This window comes from Saccopteryx leptura, chromosome 3 (genome assembly GCF_036850995.1).
Source record: "Saccopteryx leptura isolate mSacLep1 chromosome 3, mSacLep1_pri_phased_curated, whole genome shotgun sequence".
Classification (NCBI taxonomy): domain Eukaryota; kingdom Metazoa; phylum Chordata; class Mammalia; order Chiroptera; family Emballonuridae; genus Saccopteryx; species Saccopteryx leptura.
Genome location: NC_089505.1, coordinates 40,462,437 through 40,482,674, shown reverse-complemented (window position 1 = coordinate 40,482,674; position 20,238 = coordinate 40,462,437). Strand labels below are relative to the sequence as shown.

Below are 20,238 nucleotides of genomic sequence, written 5' to 3'. Positions count from 1 at the left end.
CTCTCTTCATTTTGGGGTTACTGCATAACCTCTCTATCTGCACATACCAACCTCCTTTTGCCTCAAGAAAAAAATATTTTGAGTGACCTGGCTAGAGATAGCACCTGATACCTTAGATAAAAACATATAGACCCATTGATAGAAGATCCACCTGTGATCACATTACAAAGTCTATAAAGGGACTGTGTGGAACAGTGAAAATAAAATGGGCTTTAGAGGCAGATAGATCTGAATGTGGTTGACAACCCTGCCAAATATCAAATACTAGGGCAAATTCTAGAACTTATTTGGATCTGAGCCTACTCATTTACACCAATTTTATGTATTATATCAGAAATGATACCTCTCACAAATAACAGGTGATATCAATGATCAGAATAATTGATGTGCACGTGCACATATATTTTCAGGTGCCATATATATATATATATATATATATATATATATATATATATATATATATATATTGCATGTGTGCTGGTTTTCTCACAATTTACTAAATTCCTAGACTGTGAAGACTTAAGTTAATTGACTTTGGAAATCTGAATGCTCTCATATTTTGCTTTGAGTGCTTAAATTGAGATACACAGATTGCATTTTTAAAAATCGCTTCACTCTGTGGTTAAATAGCATCTAATGTTCATGTTAGATGTCAAATAAAATTTTTTTTTCATGCTGGAAGCCAGGCAGAAATGAGATCATTCATCTAGTGAAAAATCAATCTTTGTTTCTTTTAGGAGAAGCTCTAGGTGCATTTGGATAGGTGGTGATTGTGGAGATATCCTAGGTTTTGAAGGTTGAGCAAGAGTTGTTAAGTTGGTAAGGACAGGAAAAACATATAAGTCAGGAAAACTTTGGGAAAGTGCTTTGGAAGAAACATACATCTACAAAGGGGTTGAAAATACATGATAGGGGTTGACAGTACATGATAAATCTGATTTTGATGTGGTTAGAATGAGGAATAAATTGGGTGAATGAACAGAAATGATCCAGGAAAAGCCGGTTGAGCCTTGGCTTCATAGAATAGAGCAGGGGTCTCAAACTCGCGGCCCGCCGAACAATTTTGTGCGGCCCGCAGACTAATCCACAAAGTTCAAAATATTTTGGATAAAATTAAGTAAGCCTAGGGGCCTACTTGTATTTTTCATTTCTCTAGCATCCTAGCTAGATATTAGCTTAGTTAACAGCAGTTATGATGCGAACTACAGTTTCTGGTCGTTTTGTGACACTGAGTAAACTGCATGTACGATTGTGCTTGTTGTACTGATTTTTTTTTGTTTTCAACTGCAGTGAGAAAAGTGTTGCGTAACAGTTGCCTTTTGTAGACCTAGTGATCTTGCTCTGTGATCTTGCTCTGCGGCCCACATGCTGAGTTGAGTTTGAGACCCCTGGAATAGAGGATGACATGCTGTGTGGTTTGGCCTATGTTCTCAGATATGGGGAGATTTTGGACAAGACAAGATAGGTTTAGGATAGTTTGGATCTGGTCATTCCTCTGCTTTAGGAAGATCTCGTAGGCAACAGAATGAACTTGGATCAAAGAAAACCCCAAATTATTCTGGAGGTAATTATATCAATTTCATTTTGTAGGACAGGAAATAAAACTTCAGGGAGTTTGACAACCATATTTTCCAAATTGATATCAAGGCTTGAGTTCAGGTTGGATGACTCCAAAGACCAATGCCTTTCCTCTTGAATCTTATTGTTTCTATTGTTTCCAGGGCTGTGCCTAAGAAGCAGCAGGTAAGCTCAGAATAGAGTATCTTCTCTCCTCCATGCCAAGTTCCCACATGTTAATACAGATGAAATTTGTTTGTCGGGACAAATAAAGCAGTTCTAATTGGCCTTAGGCTGTTTTTTGACACCAAGTGCAGAACCATTATTTTTCCCTTGAGTGACTGCCAGCCTCCGAGTTCTCTGTGATTGAAGCAAAGGCAGTTTTCTGATAGCCACACAGAACTTACATCAACACAACCCAAAATTTGTGAGCCACTCATGGTATTGAATTGAGGAAATTCTGTTTGCTTTTTCTACACAAAATAGTCAAACATGTTTCTAAATGAAAAGCATCAATCATTTTTACCAGCAAAATGTAGTTCTTTGATAGATAAGAGGCAACATTAGCTATTTTTTTGTGGAAATACAATAGTCAAGCTTCATTGGAAAGAAAAAAGAAATACAAAATAGTCTTGCTACTTACAAGAAGTTAATTGATTAGTGTAGTTATAGTAACAAGAAGCATCTCAGAAAATCAATATAAGATTAAGTGGATGTGACATGTAGATGCTAAGATATCTGCCTGGGAAGCCAATTAAAACATGAAATGTTTGGATATACCTGGAAAAGTTTAGAATCTTTGAATTTACAAAGAAGTGATGTGCTTTTAATATTTTTTGTCACCATTGCTCTTTTTTTTCTTTTACTTAGAGGTGGGAAGGCAGATAGATTCTCATATATGCATCCTGACCAGAATCCACCCAGCAAGCCCCCTACAGGGCGATGCTCTTCCCATCTGAGGCCATCTCTCTGTTGCTCAGCAACCTAAATATTTCAGCACCTGAGGTGAGGCCATGGAGCCATCCTCGGTGGCTGGGGCCAACTTGCTCAAATTGAACCATGGATGTAGGAGGGGTAGAGAGAGAAAGTGTGAAGGAGAGAGAGAAGGGAGAGTGGAGGAAAAGCAGATGGTGGCTTCTCCTGTGTGCCCTAATCAGGAATCAAACCTAGGACTTCCACATAGTGGGCCAATGCTCTACTGCTGAGCCAGCTGACCAGGGCCTATTTTTTCTTGTAAAATGTTACCAGTCTTAAAACCCTTTAATAGTGAAAAAAAACTCAAACTCTTTTATGAATCTAGAATCTTTAATTTGTGAATTTTTTAAAATAATGATCCAAACCCTACATTTATTGTGTTTTGCCCTTTGGATGTTTATCTGCTATTCCCCTTGGCTCTGTCCAGTCTTGTCTGTGTTTTTACTTTCACAATTCCATGGGAATCCCCAAACTCTGTATCTGATGAAAAGTACATAATGTAGTCAAGATGTAGGTCTGTTGGCAAGGGGTTTGGCTGTAACAGAGAATTGAATAGCTCTTTGAATTGCTACATTAAGACTCAGTTATAGGGCCATTACGAAATGTCTAAATCAGTGCCAGATATTGTAAGAGCCCTTCATAAAATCAAGACTTGTGCGAGAATAAAGAATATGTAATTCACAGTATTTAATGGGGGCCCTTTCTTTTGACTCAAGGGTTCAGTGTTATAAACAGCCACCAATCTGCTAGACCTGAGAACTCTGGTCATTCATGTGGAAAGCAGGAAGTGCTGCTGTTACAGATTCTGGCTTTGACTATTTGGAAGCTCAGGCCTACCTAGAAGATCTTGCCAAAAACAGAAAACATGCTAATGACTTGGAACGTCACTGTCCAAGGCTAGCGGGTGAGGAGCTCCATTAACTTCTCCAGCATTAGCTTATTCAGTCGTCCAAATCCTACACACAATCTCTGGCAGCTTCAAAATTGCACATTTGTGTGTGTGTGTGTGTGTGTGTGTGTGTGTGTGTGTGTGTGTGTGTATGTGTGTGTGTGTGTAAGGTCATTAAGGGAGAATATTAAAATGGAGCTCCATGATATTATAATTAAATTAGGGATCCATAATAAAACAAAAAGATTCTGTGCTTTGTGAGTGTTCTTTAAAATGATTATTAACCTGCCCTAAGTTTTCAGACTTAGAATTCCTGGATAGTGCCTAGGAGAAACCTTCTGCATACAAGATACCTTGTAAACTTAAGGAAGCATTATGGTACATTGGTGGAAGGGGGTTGAAACAATGCCTATTTTTTTTTTAAAATGAACACACAGTCTCATGAACTGTTTTCATTCAGACAGCTTGGAGGTGGGAGCATATATTTCCACATTTTATATGCATAGGCAAAACCATATTGAGAAACAGTGACAAGGGCAATGTGTAAAAAAAGTGACATTTTCTTCATCACATGCGGAGCTGTCTGAGCTGTGTGTGCTTTTGTTCAGTTGTTACTTAACCTGAAACAAAGAGAGTGAAGACTCTAACACTGCTTTATTTCATATTGTGAGAATATGGTAGTTTGCCTGAGAGCTTTAGTACCCAGAAATAGGGTGTTGAAAGTCTTTTTAAAAGCTGACAATAGGCATGTAAAAGCTACATGTAATATTCAGTTCAACAAACAGGCTAAGGATTATATATGACTGTGATAACAAGCTATTCATAGATATATACACATAACACACCTATGTACATATATAGGTACATATTTTTTATATAGCAATCATATCTTGCATTAAAATTGCTGTTTATTTCCTTTGATTAGCAGCTAAATTTGTTAAAATATCTAGTTATAGGAAGTAGGTGTCAATCTTAAGAAAAATAAAGAAATGAGTGTTCTAGAGTTATTTAACACATACTAACTGAACTAGAGAGCATCAGTAAATAGCAATAAAATTTGATACCACTCTTAAGCACTAAAAGGGACAGTAGTTATCATTTTGCTTCGAGTAACAAAATAATTGAAGTGACAAAATGGAAAGAAGCAAATAACAATCTTTTGGTTTGAGTCATTGAGGTAATGACAAATGGCTAAAAAGTAATTATATATAATAAAAAACTGAATGAATAATATGAACTATTCTGCATTTCATTTTACTGGCTGTGTTTAGCCATGTTCTTAACCAGAGAACAACAAAAAAAAGATGAATAACAAGTTCTCTTTTATTCTTTTTAGTAGCAATAAAAATGCATCTTGATACAACGTTTTTTTCCCAGCGGAACATCATTTTTCACTGTCTTCAAATCAAAACTGATAAATGCGAACATTCTTTATACTTTAAAAATTAGTTTAAATATAATAAAATACTATTCAACCTTACAAAAGAAGGAAATCTTGCCCTCTGCAACAATATGGATACACCTAGAAGACATTATGCTAATCGAATTGAGCCAGGCACAAAAAGACAAATACTGCATTGCCTCACATGTATGAAATGTAAAAAAATCAAACTAATAGTAACAGGAAGTAGAATGGTGGGGAAAATGTGCAGATGCTCACCAAAAGTACAAACTTTAAGTTAGCAGATAAATAAGTTCTGGAGATTTACTGTAAAACATTTTGAGTATAGTTAATAATGTATTGTATACTTGAAATTTGCTAAGAGAGATCTGAAATGTGTGTATAGCACACAAAAATAATTATATGAGGTGATATATTAAATTGTTTAATTGTGACAATCATATTAAAATGTACATGCACACCAAAATGTCATGCTATATACCACAAATATCAATATATACAATTTTTATTTGTGACTAATAAATAAATAAAGATGAAAAAATTAGTTTAGGATCCCAGCACTATCATATTTTTTTACAGCTGTTGATAAAGTTAATATGCTTGTTTTTTAAATGTTTAGTCATTTCACATTCATAAATTTAACCTCATGAATATATAAATCAAAATCTTTTGAAATCTCAAAGTAAGGTATTATTTTTATTTTCTTAAATTTTAAAATTGTGATACTATATTTCTAGAATCTTGGAAGTTAGTGATCCTTCTGTCTTGTTTATGGGAGGTATTCTTATTACTCTTGTTATATTGTCTTAAATTTGATCTGAAATCTAGAACACTCTTTATCCTTTATTATAACTATTTTGAAGATATGTTTGTTTGTTTTTTTACTTTTTTATCTTATTTTTATTAATTTTAATGCAGTGACATTGATAAATCAGGGTACATATGTTCCGAGAAAACATCCCCAGATTATTATGACAATTGATTATGCTGCAATACCCCTCACCCAAAGTCAAATTGTCTTCCATCACCTTCTATCTGGTTTTCTTTGTGACCCTCCCCTCCCCCTCTCCCCCCTCTTCTTCCTCGCCCCCTCCCCACCCTCCACCCCCCCACCTGTTACCATCACATTCTTGTCCATGTCTCTGAGTCTCATTTTTAAGTCCCATCTATGTATGGGTTCATATAGTTCTTAGTTTTTTCTGATTTACTTATTTCACTCCGTATAATGTTATCAAGGTCCATCCATGTTATTGTAAATGATCTGATATCATCATTTCTTATGGCTGAGTAGTATTCCATAGTATATATGTACCAAAGCTTTTTAATCCGCTCATACTCTGACGGACACTTGGGCTGTTTCCAGATCTTCGCTATTGTGAACAATGCTGCCATAAACATGGGGGTGCATTTCTCCTTCTGGAACCGTTCTATGGTGTTCTTGGGGTATATTCCTAAAAGTGGGATAGCTGGGTCAAAAGGCAGTTCGATTTTCAATTTTTTGAGGAATCTCCATACTGTTTTCCACAGAGGCTGCACCAGTCTGCATTCCCACCAGCAGTGTAGGAAGGTTCCCTTTTCTCCACATCCTCACCAGCACTTATTCTGTATTGTTTTGTTGATGAGTGCCATTCTGACCAGTGTGAGGTGATATCTCATTGTGGTTTTAATTTGCATTTCTCTAATGATTAGTGATGTTGAGCATTTTTTCAAAAGCCTATTGGCCATCTGTATGTCCTCTTTGGGGGAAGGGTCTATTCATTTCTTTTGCCCATTTTTTGATTGGATTGTTTGTCTTTCTGATGTTGAGATTTACAAGTTCTTTATAAATTTTGGTTATTAACCCCTTATCAGACGTACTGTCAAATATGTTCTCCCATTGTGTAGTTTGTCTTTTTATTCTGTTCTTATTGTCTTTGGCTGTGCAAAAGCATTTTAGTTTGATATAGTCCCATTTGTTTATCCTGTCTTTTATTTCACTTGCCCATGGAGATAAATCAGCAAATATATTGCTGTGAGAGATGTTGGAGAGCTTACTGCCTATGTTTTCTTCTAAGAAATTTATGGTTTCACACCTTACATTTAAGTCTTTTATCCATTTTGAGTTTATTTGTGTGAATGGTGTAAGTTGGTGGTCTAGTTTCATTTTTTTGCAGGTTGCTGTCCAATTTTCCCAACACCATTTATTAAAGAGGCTGTCTTTACTCCATTGAATGCCCTTACCTCCTTTGTCAAATATCAGTTGTCCATAGAGCTGTGAGTTTATTTCTGGGTTCTCTGTTCTGTTCCATTGATCTATGTGCCTGTTCTTATGCCAGTACCAGGCTGTTTTGAGTACAATGGCTTTGTAGTATAGCTTGATATCAGGAAGTGTGATACCTCCCCTTTTATTCTTCTTTTTTAAGATTGCTGAGGCTATTCGCGTTCTCTTTTGGTTCCATATAAATTTTTGGAATATGTAATCTATATCTTTAAAGTATGTCATTGGTATTTTAATTGGTATTGCATTGAATTTATAAATTGCTTTGGGTAGTATAGACATTTTAATGATGTTTATTCTTCCTAACCACGAACACGGTATATGCTTCCACTTGTTTGTATCTTCCTTGATTTCTTTTATCAATGTTTTATAATTTTTCGAGTACAAGTCTTAGTCTCCTTGGTTAAATGTACTCCTAGGTACTTTATTTTTTTGGTTGTAATAGTGAAGGGGATTGTTCCCTTAATTTCTCTTTCTGACTGTTCATTGTTGGTGTATAAAAATGCCTCTGATTTCTGAGTATTAATTTTATATCCTGCCACCTTGCTAAATTCATTTATCAGGTCTAGTAGTTTTTTTACTGAGACTTTAGGGTTTTCTATATACAATATCATATCATCTGCAAATAATGATAGTTTTACTTCTTCTTTTCCAACTTGGATGTGTTTTATTTCTTCTTCTTGTCTGATTGCTGTGGTTAGGACATCCAGCACTATGTTGAATAAGAGTGGTGGAAGGGGGCACCCCTGCCTTGTTCCTGATCTTAAAGAGATTGCTTTTAATTTTTGCCCATTGAGTATGATGTTGGCTGTGGGTTTGTCATAGATGGCTTTTATCATGTTGAGGTATGTTCCCTGTATTCCCACTTTGCTGAGAGTTTTGATAGTGAATGGGTGCTGGATTTTATCAAATGCTTTTTCTGCATTTATTGAAATTATCATGTGGCTTTTCTCCTTCCTTTTGTTTATGTGATGAATCACATTGATTGATTTGCAAATATTGTACCAGCCTTGCCTCCCCAGAATAAATCCCATTTGATCATGGTGTTTGATTTTTTTCATATATTGTTGGATCCAGTTTGCTAATATTTTGTTGAGGATTTTAGCATCTAAGTTTATCAGGGATATTGGCCTATAATTTTCTTTTTTGTGTTGTCTTTGCCTGGTTTTGGAATCAGAATTGTGCTCACCTCATAAAAGAGCTTGGAAGTCTTCCTTCCTCTTAACTTTTTGAAATAGCTTGAGAAGGATAGGAGTTAGTTCTTCTTTGAATTTTTGGTAGAATTCACTTGTGAATCCATCTGGCCCAGGACTTTTCTTTGTTGGGAGTTTTTTGATAACTGTTTTGATCTCATTTGGTGTAATCGGTCTGTTTAGGTTTTCTGATTCTTCCAGATTGATTTTTGGAAGATTGTATGTTTCAAGGAATTTGTCTATTTCATCTAGGTTGTCTAGTTTTTTGGCATACAGTTCCTCATAGTATTTTCTTACAATCCTTTGTATTTCTGTTGTGTCAGTTGTTATTTCTCCACTCTCATTTCTAATTTTATTTATTTGAGTCCTCTCTCTTTTTTTCTTGGTGAGTCTAGATAAATGTTCATCAATCTTGTTTACCTTTTCAAAGAACCAGCTCCTAGTTTCATTGATCCTCTGTATTGTTTCTTTAGTCTCTATGTCATTTATTTCTGCTCTGATCTTTATTATTTCCTTCCTTTTGCTATATTTGGGCTTTACTTGCTGTTCTTTTTCTACTTTTTTTAGATGCAGGGTTAAGTTGTTTATTTGAGCTTTTTCTAGCTTCTTAAAGTGTGCCTGTAGTGCTATGAACTTCCGTCTCAGTACTGCTTTCACTGTGTCCCATAAATTTTGAGTTGTTGTATATACTCATTATCATTCGTTTCTAGGAATTTTTTTATTTCTTCTTTGATCTCATTCTTAATCCATTCATTATTTAACAACCTGCTATTTAGTTTCCATATGTTTGAGAATTTTTGAGTTTTTCTGTTGTGGTTGATTTCTAGTTTCATGCCATTTGGATCAGAGAAAGTGCTCGATATGATTTTAATCCTAAATTTGTTGAGACCACTTTTGTGCCCTAACATGAGATCTATCCTAGAGAATGTACCATGAGCACTTGAAAAGAATGTATATTCTGCTGCTTTAGGGTGAAAGGTTCTGAAAATATCCGTTATATCGAGTTGATCTAGTGTGTCTTTTAAGTCTGCTGTTTCTTTGTTAATTTTCTTTCTTGAGGATCTATCTAGTGATGTTAGTGGGGTATTAAAATCCCCTACTATTATAATATTGCTGTTAATCTCACCCTTTATATCCATCAAAGTCTGCTTTATATATTTAGGTGCTCCTATATTAGGTGCATAGATATTTATAATAGTTATATCTTCCTGTTGGATTGCTCCCTTTATCATTATGTAGTGGCCTTCTTTATCTCTTACTATATTCTTTGTTTTAAAGTCCATTTTGTCTGATATAAGTATTGCTACCCCAGCTTTTTTTTCATTTCCATTTGCATGAAATGTTTTTTTCCATCCTTTTACCTTCAGTCTATGTGCATCTTTTGTTTTAAGGTGTTTCTCTAGTATACAGCATATGTACGGGTCCTGTTTTCTTATTCATGCAGCTACCCTATGTCTTTTGATTGGATCATTTAATCCATTTACATTTAAGGTTATTATTGATATGTAGTTGTTTATTGCCATTTTATTCTTTAAAGCTGTATTCCTCTTTTGCTATATTCTTTTCCCACTTTGATCTGTTTACACCATGCCCCTTAACATTTCCTGCAGCATTGGTTTGGTTGTAATGAATTCCTTGAGGTTTTTTTTTTGTCTGGGAAACTTTTTATTTCTCCTTCAATTTTAAATGATAGCCTTGCTGGATAAAGTAGTCTTGGTTGTAGGTTCTTGTTCTGCATTACTTTGAATATTTTTTGCCATTTCCTTCTGTCCTCAAGTGTTTCTGTTGAGAGTCTGATGTCATCCTTATGGGGGCTCCTTTGTAGGTGATAGCCTTTTTTTCTCTAGGAGCTTTTAATATTTTCTTTTTATCACTTAGCTTTGGTATTTTAATTATGATGTGTCTTGGTGTAGGTTTCTTTGGGTTTCTCTTTAATGGAGTTCTCTGTGCTTCTGTGAGAGTTTCTCCTGCATTAATTTAGTCAAATTTTTAGCTATGATATTATTGAACAAATTCTCTATCCCTTATTCTTTCTCTTCTTCAGGAACCCCTATAATGCAGATGTTATTTCTCTTTATGTTGTCACAGAGCTCTCTAAGAGTTTCCTCAGACTTTTTGAGTCTCTTTTCTTTTTTCTTCACTTCTTTCATGCCTTCATTCCAGTTGTCCTGCAACTCACAGATTCGATCCTCAGCTCTATCCATACTGTTTTAAATTCCTTCCATTGTTGTCTTCATTTCTGATATTGTATTTGTCATATTCGACTGATTCTTTTTTAATATTTCAATATCCTTTTTTATAATTGCTATTTCTTTTTTTATGAATAAATTTTTATTAATGTTAATGGGGTGACATCAATAAATCAGGGTACATATATTCAAAGAATACATGTCCACTTTATCTTGTCATTCAATTATTTTGCATACCTATCACACAAAGTCAGATTGTCGTCCGTCACCCTCTATCTAGTTTTTTTTGTGCCCCTCCTTCTCCCCCTTCTCCTCTCCCTCCTTCCCTCCTGTGCCCCCCCCCCCCAGGTAACCACCACACTCTTGTCCATGTCTCTTAGTCTCGTTTTTATGTCCCACCAATGTATGGAATCATTGGTTTTTTTCTGGTTTACTTATTTCACTCTGTATAATGTTATCAAGATCCCACCATTTTGTTGTAAATGATCCAATGTCATCATTTCTTATGGCTGAGTAGTATTCCATAGTGTATATGTGACACATCTTCTTTATCCAGTCTTCTATTGAAGGGCTTTTTGGTTGTTTCCATGTCTTGGCCACTGTGAACAATGCTGCAATGAAATTGCTATTTCTTTATTTGGGTGTTCGTAATGACCATCCATTGTTGTTCTAAGATCCCTAAGCATCCTTACAATCATTATTTTGAACTCCGCATCTGGAAGTTTGGTTATTTCTATATCACTCAGTTCATTTTCTGGATGTTTCTCTTGTGGTTTCATTTGGATTGCACTTTTCTGTCTTCTCATTGTATCTGTGTATTTGGGTATTTTATTTGTAGAGCTGTTTGAGTCTAGGCTTGTTGTTGTCTGCCTCCAGTTTTCAATTGTGTTATTTCTAGGTCTTCTTGGGTTGGCATCAGCTATTATTTGTAATCCACTTTCAGATTTGGGCTGCTTTGAAGTCTTGATTTGTTTGTTTTCTTAACAGGTGATTGTCTTGTTTTTTTTTTTTTGTTTTTGTTTTTTTTTTATCTCAGCAGAGTGCTTATTTGAAATTGTATCCAGGAATGTGGTGGGAGTGACCTGAAGCTCTGAAGTCCTCTTCTGCCAGTTTATGTCTCTGGGGGCAGGTTGCTTTCTCAGCTTCAGTAGGGGAAGGTGTATCTCAGATCTCCATGGAGACCTGAGTTAGTGCCCCTCCTCTCCACTTCTTGTTTTCAGCTGTGTCTTGTTGAGCTGATTGGAGCTGGAGAGATGTCTGTATCTCTGTGACCAGGTTTGTTGTGGCTTCTTCTTTGCTCCTTGGTTTTTGAGAGCTGTTCTTGTAGTCCAGATTTGGTTTTTCACGCTGATCATAAATTAGTTTATAATCCAGTTCGGTGGTGTGAGCTGGGAGTCTGTGCATCTGCCTACTTCGCTGCCATCTTTAGGTCTGAAGATATGTTTTTAATTGGTTTAGTTTTCTTTACATCTGAAATTGGAAAAGCCACAGTAAACTCTTAAGAGGAATGTCTCCTTGGATTTATCCTGGGATGCTATTTGGTGTACAATTAATAACACTGTGTTTCTATGGTTTAAAATCAATTTTCAAAGGCTCCAAACAACTGGAATTTTACGGTAGTTATATAAGTTAATATTAACTGTTCTAACAAACCAAGTTTAATCCCTACATTCAAATACAAAAGAATAAAAGTGCCCTTGCTACTGTTTATTCTGTGTGCTAAATGCAATGTCTGTACCAGGCTAGTTTTGTCTAGCTAAGGGAACTGACGATTCTACATAGCTGGATCACTATAGCTATATTCCTATAACAAAGGTAACGCAATTGTGATTCAATCAATTCAACTCTCCTGAGATGAGTATTTCTAAAATTCTGAATTTAAAAGGAGAAAAAAGTAAATAATTCCTCTATAATCTCAAGACTGTGTCCAACACAACTATAGTGATGTTTTTGTTGATTTTCATTGAAGTTAGAAATCTTCTGAATTGGGGATTTAATTTTTAGAAAATGAGAATATGAAATTTTTTGTATGAGATAAGTTAACTAGTAAAAATCTCAGAAAAGAATGTTAGCTGCTAAAACATGGAAAGGATTTCACTCTAAATTCTTTTTGAATGAATTTAGAGAATATAATCACCGTCAAATTTTAGGGTGTAGAATCCACCAACATTCATCCTTTTGGCAATATTTATCAAGTGTTTTAAAAACCAATTGGAGTTTTACTTATTGTTTAGTCATACAATGAAAACATAAAGTCAACTTCATTTTAGTCAGTATAGAAATTAACAAATTAAAGTAAAAAGTACATTATTAGTACTTAGTTTTTCTTTTTTCATTCAAATGCAAATGAATTTTCTATAGATTCATGTGGGCCTTATGCAATTTATTTTGGGCAAGTACCTATTTTATAAATCATATATGTACAATAAGGAATCTACTTTTGGACTCCAAAAAGCCACAGTAATCTCAAGAAAGAAGAACAAAGTTGGAGAAATTATGCTACTGATATTAAACTATATAACAGGGGTCCCCAAACTACGGCCCGCGGGCCACATGCGGCCCCCTGAGGCCATTTATCTGGCCCCCACCACACTTTCGGAAGGGGCACCTCTTTCATTGGTGGTCAGTGAGAGGAGCATAGTTCCCATTGAAATACTGGTCAGTTTGTTGATTTAAATTTACTTGTTCTTTATTTTAAATGTTATATTTGTTCCCGTTTTGTTTTTTTACTTTAAAATAAGATATGTGCAGTGTGCATAGGGATTTGTTCATAGTATTTTTTATAGTCCGGCCCTCCAATGGCCTGAGGGACAGTGAACTGGCCCCCTGTGTAAAAAGTTTGGGGACCCCTGCTATATAACAAGGCCATAATAATCAAAACAGCAAGGTATTGGCATAAAAACAGATGTATAGATCAAAGGAACAGAATAGAGAGCCCAGAAATAAACCCATGCTTATATGATCAGTATTTGACAAAAGGGTCAAAAACATAAGGTAAAGATAGTTTATTAAGTAAGTGTTGTTGGAAGAATCAGACAGATAAGTGCAAAATAATAAAACTGGACCATCTTTTTATACTATGCACAAGAAAAAAACTCAAAATGGATTAAATCCTTAAATGTAAGAGTCCACACTATAAATATCCTAGAAGAAAACATAAACAGTAAGATCTCAGATGTTTCTCTTAGTAACATTTTTTTTTTCTGATATATCTACTCTTGTCTATTAGGCCTATATTAGAGCTGTTATCCCAGAAATTTTTAAAATTTTATTCTTATGTCATATTAGCTGTTTTTTTAATTTCTTCAAGTTCTTGAATTATTTTTATCTTTTTATAATTTTTTCTACCTGAAAAATACAGGGTATGTAAAATTGTAGAGTATTTGCATTCTCTAAAATGTGTTTATTCTGTTTCCACATTGATTAATTGTTTCACTAGATATAGAAAACGGATTCAAAATGATTTTCCCTTAGTACTTTTATTTTGTTTCTTTCCCTTAGTACTTTCAAATAATCATTCTATAGATGTTAGGCATTCATTATTTCTGATAAGAAGCTTCATTTTATTATTTTTTTTGTTATTTTGCAAGTACCTGTACTTTATCTATAAAAATGTTAAGATCTTTCTCCATCTTTGTCACTTACAAGCATACATCTGAGAGCAGATCTTTTCATGTACCCTCTAGACCTTAATGAAGCCTTTATAAAGAAACTTTTTTTTTTTTTTGTATTTCTCTGAAGCTGGAAACGGGGAGAGACAGTCAGACAGACTCCCGCATGCGCCCTACCGAGATCCACCCGGCACGCCCACCAGGGGCGACGCTCTGCCCACCAGGGGGCGATGCTCTGCCCCTCCGGGGCGTTGCTCTGCCACGACCAGAGCCACTCTAGCGCCTGGGGCAGAGGCCAAAGAGCCATCCCCAGCGCCCGGGCCATCTTTGCTCCAATGGAGCCTTGGCTGCGGGAGGGGAAGAGAGAGACAGAGAGGAAGGAGGGGGGGGTGGAGAAGCAAATGGGCGCTTCTCCTGTGTGCCCTGGCCGGGAATCGAACCCGGGTCCCCCACATGTCAGGCCAACGCTCTACCGCTGAGCCAACTGGCCAGGGCCTAAAGAAACTTTTTTATTATTCTTTTCTCCCAATTTTTCTCTCATCCTTTTTCTGATAGTTCTAGAGCATAGTCTTTGTATTTGTGGTCTTAGTTCTCTATGTATCATAAAATTATATGGCCATCTGTACTTTTTGTTAAACTTTTCATTGTCATTTTGAAATTTATATGCAGTTGTAATAAATAGAACACAGAGATCTGGTATGTGTTTCCCTCAATAGTAACATCTTGCAAAAATATTGTACATCCTCAAGCTCACAACCAGAGTATTAATAATGATATAACAGGGATATGAATCCTGACTGCCTACTGACTGCCTAGTCAGCCTTCTATGAAACCATACTGGTGGGAGATGAGGTCCCTTAACAACCTGGTGAGAGCGGTACTCTAGGCTCACTTCTAACTCTTTGCTGGTGTGGCTAAGAGTGAGGTCACATTTTAATTTTTCTGTGATATTTATCCAGAGTTTAGTAGTTATTGCCCAAAAGTTTTGTATGTTGTTAGTATGCACCTTTTCTGATCTTTTGCCTAATGAGTGCAAGCTTTTGTAAAGGCTTTTTTTTTTTTTTGTCTGTGCTTATTGGTGTTTCCAGTTGCCAGTTTCCTGAGTTCTAAATCTGGGATATGTGAGACAAAATCAAACCCAGGCATATTGCTATCATGTTATTTTTGGTTCCCAATGTCTCTAGCTGTTCTGCCTTCTTCTCATTTTTTATAGTCTTCTTATATTTGTTTCATATACTACAATGCTCAGGTTTTTAAGTTATACTTAATGAAGAATAAGGACAAGTATGACTATTTCATTTTTCTGGTAATGGAAATCAAAAGTACATGTAGTTTTCATCTCCCAAAATTTTATCAAATATCTGTTTTAATAATGTTACTCTGCCTCATTTAATTTTCAAAGTTGTTATAAATTTATTATAGTTTGTGCTGTTTGCTGTCACTTGAATTTGTAGAGAGAGATGAGGAAATTGTGCTTATTCAGTCTGCCATATTGACTTGGAAACTCTTTAACAACTTAATGCAAATCTTTATCTGGTTTATGATGACAGGATGATAGAAATAAAAACATGAGTCATCATTTTACCTTTACATGAGGCTCAAGGAGAGAATTATTATGCTCTTATAAGGTAATAGTTTTTTGTTATTATTATGTTTTTTAAATCCCCGGAAATATTTATATTTTTTCTGGAGTGAAACGTAGAAAATATTTCTCTCCAATAATCACAATTTTAAGGATTATATTCATAATTCTTTTTTAGAAACCAGAGTTTTACATAAATACTTTTATGTAATTGAGGGAAAATAAGCCATAAGTTTTAAAGATGAATCCACTGAGAAGATAAAAGTAATTTTTAAAAAGAAGATTTCTATAATTACATGACTATTCCATTCACATTAAAACACTCACAATTGAAGTTTTATTTTATCTTTTTTTTTATGTGGGAAAAGCTACCTTTGTTTCTGTCATAAGGTGGATGTTTGGAATGACTCATTCCAGGAAGTTCACTCAGTCCAACTTAATGAAGCCTACATCTTTTCCAGATTGATGGAAACACGGGAGGCACATACTGAGGCCGAATTTCTGGATTAGATGTGCAGATTTGAGCAGATGGGGAAAGTATGAACACCCTGGCAAAATTTTTTAGATGGTTCCAGTCTAGCTGCTGGTGACCCATCTTGCTCTTTCGTATGAAACGAAACAAAATAATAATAATTAAAAAAAAAAAACGGGGGAAGGGGCAGGGCATAATTCTCTGCAAATCAATATAGGAAAACCTAACTTAAAAGTCTGTACTTCTTAGAAAACCGGGTTTGTTTGCAAATAGGTGGTGACTCAATCAGCTTTATTGCCTGGTTTCAAATCAAGGCCTCAAAGAGATGCCTCAGGTCAGCCCATTATCTCTCTTAAGGTGGCTAAAGAAAGCACATTTTACTCCTCTTAAGACAATAATGTTTTTCTACAACTGGTAGACAAACTGGGTTTAGTGGTGACTGAAGCCTGCTGTCTCAATATGGGTTCGATAAACAGCGTTGTAGTGGGTGACTGCTGTATGCTGAACTTAGAGATATAATTTAGTCAGCAAAAGGAGAGTGAAAGTGCTCTTCTGTAAATCATAAGCTGCGTTTTAGTTTCATAAGTATTTAAATCTGGAAAAAACCTGAACTCAAAAAAGAGCTAATAATATAGCTTCAATGCTACATAGAAACTACCAAGAGGCTTAGGCTGAATTGAGCAGCACCATGGAGAGCTCCCAGAAATTCCATTGCTATGGTTGATTTCTCTGCTTTGCAGCTCTAGTTTTTTCTAGCCATCACTGCCTCTATCAATTTAGCCCCTGTTAGGTTGTAATCCTCATAGAAGTTTAGGCTTTCTTCCTGATCTCTGAGTCTCATAGTTCATGTGTTTAAATCATAGTTTATGTGTTTAAATCTCATAGTTTGTGTGCTAAACATTTTTTTCATGTAGTCTGAGATTCTCATTTTTAGGCTCATTTTTTTCTCTATTTTTAGCTCCTGTTTTGAAATTGTTTATTGGAAGCTCATGTATCAGCATTGAAATTAAAACTATCTTCTCCTTTTACTTTCTTCTTGGAGGCTTTTCAAAAGCTATTTATGATTTAATCTTTTATTTTTCATATATTTTTAAGATTTTATTTATTGATTTTGAAAAAAGAGAAAGAGATTGAGAGAGAAAGAGTGGGAGGAGGACAAGAACATTTAACCGGTAGAAGCAATTGCTTCTCATATGTGCCTGGACCAGGCAAACCTGAGATTCAGACGGGTGGCCTCACCATTCCAGGTTGATGCTTTAGCTGCTGCACCACACAGGTCAGGCATAATCTAATTTATAAAATGCAAATTTTTAAAAACTGAATATAAAGTGAGTGAAGTTACATTGATTTGTATTTCATCCTGAGGCCATATAAAGATGAAAGAAGTTTTTTTGTTTGTTTTTTGTTTGTTTTTGCCAAAGCCAACTGCTGGGAAAGTAATTTTGATTACCTGTTTTCTTCATAAAGAGTTGTTTGGAGAACAATTATAAGGATATAATTGAAAGCAAAATTATCTTTTCTCTTGACAATTGCTAGAATAGGTGAAACTTTAGAATCAAACATTCTTTAGCTTGAATCTTGCCTCTGTTACGTTCAGATTTCAATTTTAGATAAACTATTTACTCAACCCCAGTCTTTGTTATTACATCTAAAAAAATGGGGTTAACACCTTCCACCTGGCATTATTATGAGGATTAAACATGATAACATACATGAAAGAGATTAGTGTGATACCTAGTCAGAAAAGGCATGTAAAGTCAGTGCTGCCCTTGAGTTTCTTCCCTGTCCTGTGCTAAGAGAATCTAAGTAAACTTACGAAACAAGATTATTCCTCTAGACCAAAATATGATTATTTCACAATGTGATCAGCCTAACTTGGCAGTTCATTCACAACTGACTAACTGAAGTTATGTGGGATGAAAGCCTTCCCCCTGATTTTCTGTAAATTATGAGACACCGTAGGCAATTTTCTCTTCGAAGTTTATACTCCCTGTGCCTGTTCTTCCAGGTTGTAACATAATGATTAAATATTAGAATCAGTATTGGTGCTTTGTAACAGATGGAGCTCATTAGTTTATTCCTAGAATGTAAGACTCTTAGGTTCTCACTCTCTGGAATATCACAGATATTTTCTATCAAAACCAGACTTATAAAGATATGATTCATATACATATTTTTCCTCACTGTTCTCAACTAGATAATAAGCTCCTCCATAGCAAGAACAATATTCATTTCAGCTCAGTTAGTCACCAGCTGGCTAGGAAAGTGGATTACATCACTGGTTCTGGAGGAACTATAGGTATATTGTACAACTGCAATTCTTAAAACTCTCACAAGGGTAAATTAGGAAGGGATACTCTTGAGAGAGCATATACTGAAGATTGCAATGTCTCAGGTATTTTAGAGCTTCAGGGAAAGTAGTGATCAAAAGGACTATGAAAAAGAGGAGGATATGTTAGATAAATTCAGTGAAAGACATCCTGAGCAATGGGATGATAAGATTCAGAAATAATGACCAAAGATGGCATTTAAATGTAAGAAGTATGAAAAAAAAAAGAATAAATGTAAGAAGTATGTTCAGCATAATTATTATAATGAGTGGCAAGATTCAAGTGAGAGCCCAAAGGGCCGGGCCTTCCAGGAGCTATGAAAGTGGTTATAAAACATGGTGTTCTAATGGGAAAGATGGGTAGGGAAACAATAGATATTATTTCAAATATTCAACAAAAAGTAATAAAAAGGAATGATGGTAGCTATCTCAATATTATTAGACTACCATGGTGGGTTTCTTGACCTGAGCTAGTTTTTAGCCTCAGAATCCATGAAGTGTAGAAAAATATGAAAATGAACCTGCAACATCAACTTGTTTCTATGATGGGCGATCTTTCAACTGTTGGGAGTAATGTTTGCAAATAATTTGTAATAATATGGGTAATGGTTATGTGTAAAGTGAAATATATTGATAAAAATATATAAAATATGATCACATTTTGTTAATAACATGTTAAAAAAGAGAAGAAAAAATGCATTGAAATGTAAACAGTGATTACGTGACAACAGTTGGACTTGGTAAATTTTTTCTTTTTTTATATACTACATTTTACATATTTTACTATTGAAAACAATTTTTTTACTTTTATCATTAAAAGAACTTTATTTAAGATGTTCATACTATAGCCTGACCTGTGGTGGTGCAATGGATAAAGCATCCACCTGGAATGCTGATGTCGCCGGTTCAAAGCTCTGGACTTGCCTGGTCAAGGCACATATGGGAGTTGATGCTTCCTGCTCCTCCTTACCTTCTCTCTCTCTCTCTCTCTCTCTCTCTCTATTTCTCTCCCTCTTTCTCCCTTCTCTAAAATGAATAAATAAAATCTTAAAAACAAAAACAAAAGCATTCATACTATACTGAAGAAAATAAAGTCAATTATTTCACAGGTAAATATACAATGTGTCATGTTAAAAAGCTAAGCATATATAGTTGTGGCTGGCTGGCTCAGTGGTAGAATGTCAGCCTGGAGTGTGGAAGTCCCGGGTTTGATTTGCAACCATCTGCTTTCCCACCCTTCCCTCTCTCCTTTCTCTCTATCTCTCTCTTCCCCTCCTGCAACCAAGGCTCCATTGAAGCAAAGTTGGCCCGGGCACTGAGGATGGCTCTGTGGCCTCCACCTCAGGTGCTAGAATGGCTCCAGTTGCAACAGAACAACACCCCAGATGGGCCGAGCATCGCTCCCTAGTGGGCATGCTGGTGGATCCCGGTTGGGCACATGCAGGAGTGTGTCTCTTTGCCTCCCCACTTCTCACTTCAGAAAAAGACAAAAAAGAAAAAAAAAGAAAAAAAGGTTAGCATCTATTTAAAAATAATATTAACATAGTTTGATGAGTAAATCAAGAGTTTCTGGAAAATGCAGGTGCTCATCTTAAGAAAATTATGCAGTGCTAACACATATAGTTGTGATAGGTCATATTTGGGGACCACAGTAGAAATTTACAACAAAACCCAGGGAAACAGAGTCAGTTGAAATGTAAATATGTTTTGGAGTAAAAAAAAATATATATATATAATTCAAAATATTTTGCAAATATGAATGGCATGGACTAAAAACAGTTT

At 35.4% G+C, this 20,238-nt stretch overlaps 1 protein-coding gene and 1 pseudogene across 2 annotated transcripts in view; one reads left to right on the top strand and one right to left on the bottom strand.

The window, feature by feature from the left end:
* CLVS2 (clavesin 2) overlaps window positions 1-20,238 on the top strand; it is a 94,088-nt gene that overhangs the window by 17,267 nt on the left and 56,583 nt on the right. The window lies entirely within an intron of this gene.
* On the bottom strand, window positions 16,082-16,250 carry LOC136397236 (small ribosomal subunit protein uS14-like; annotated as a pseudogene).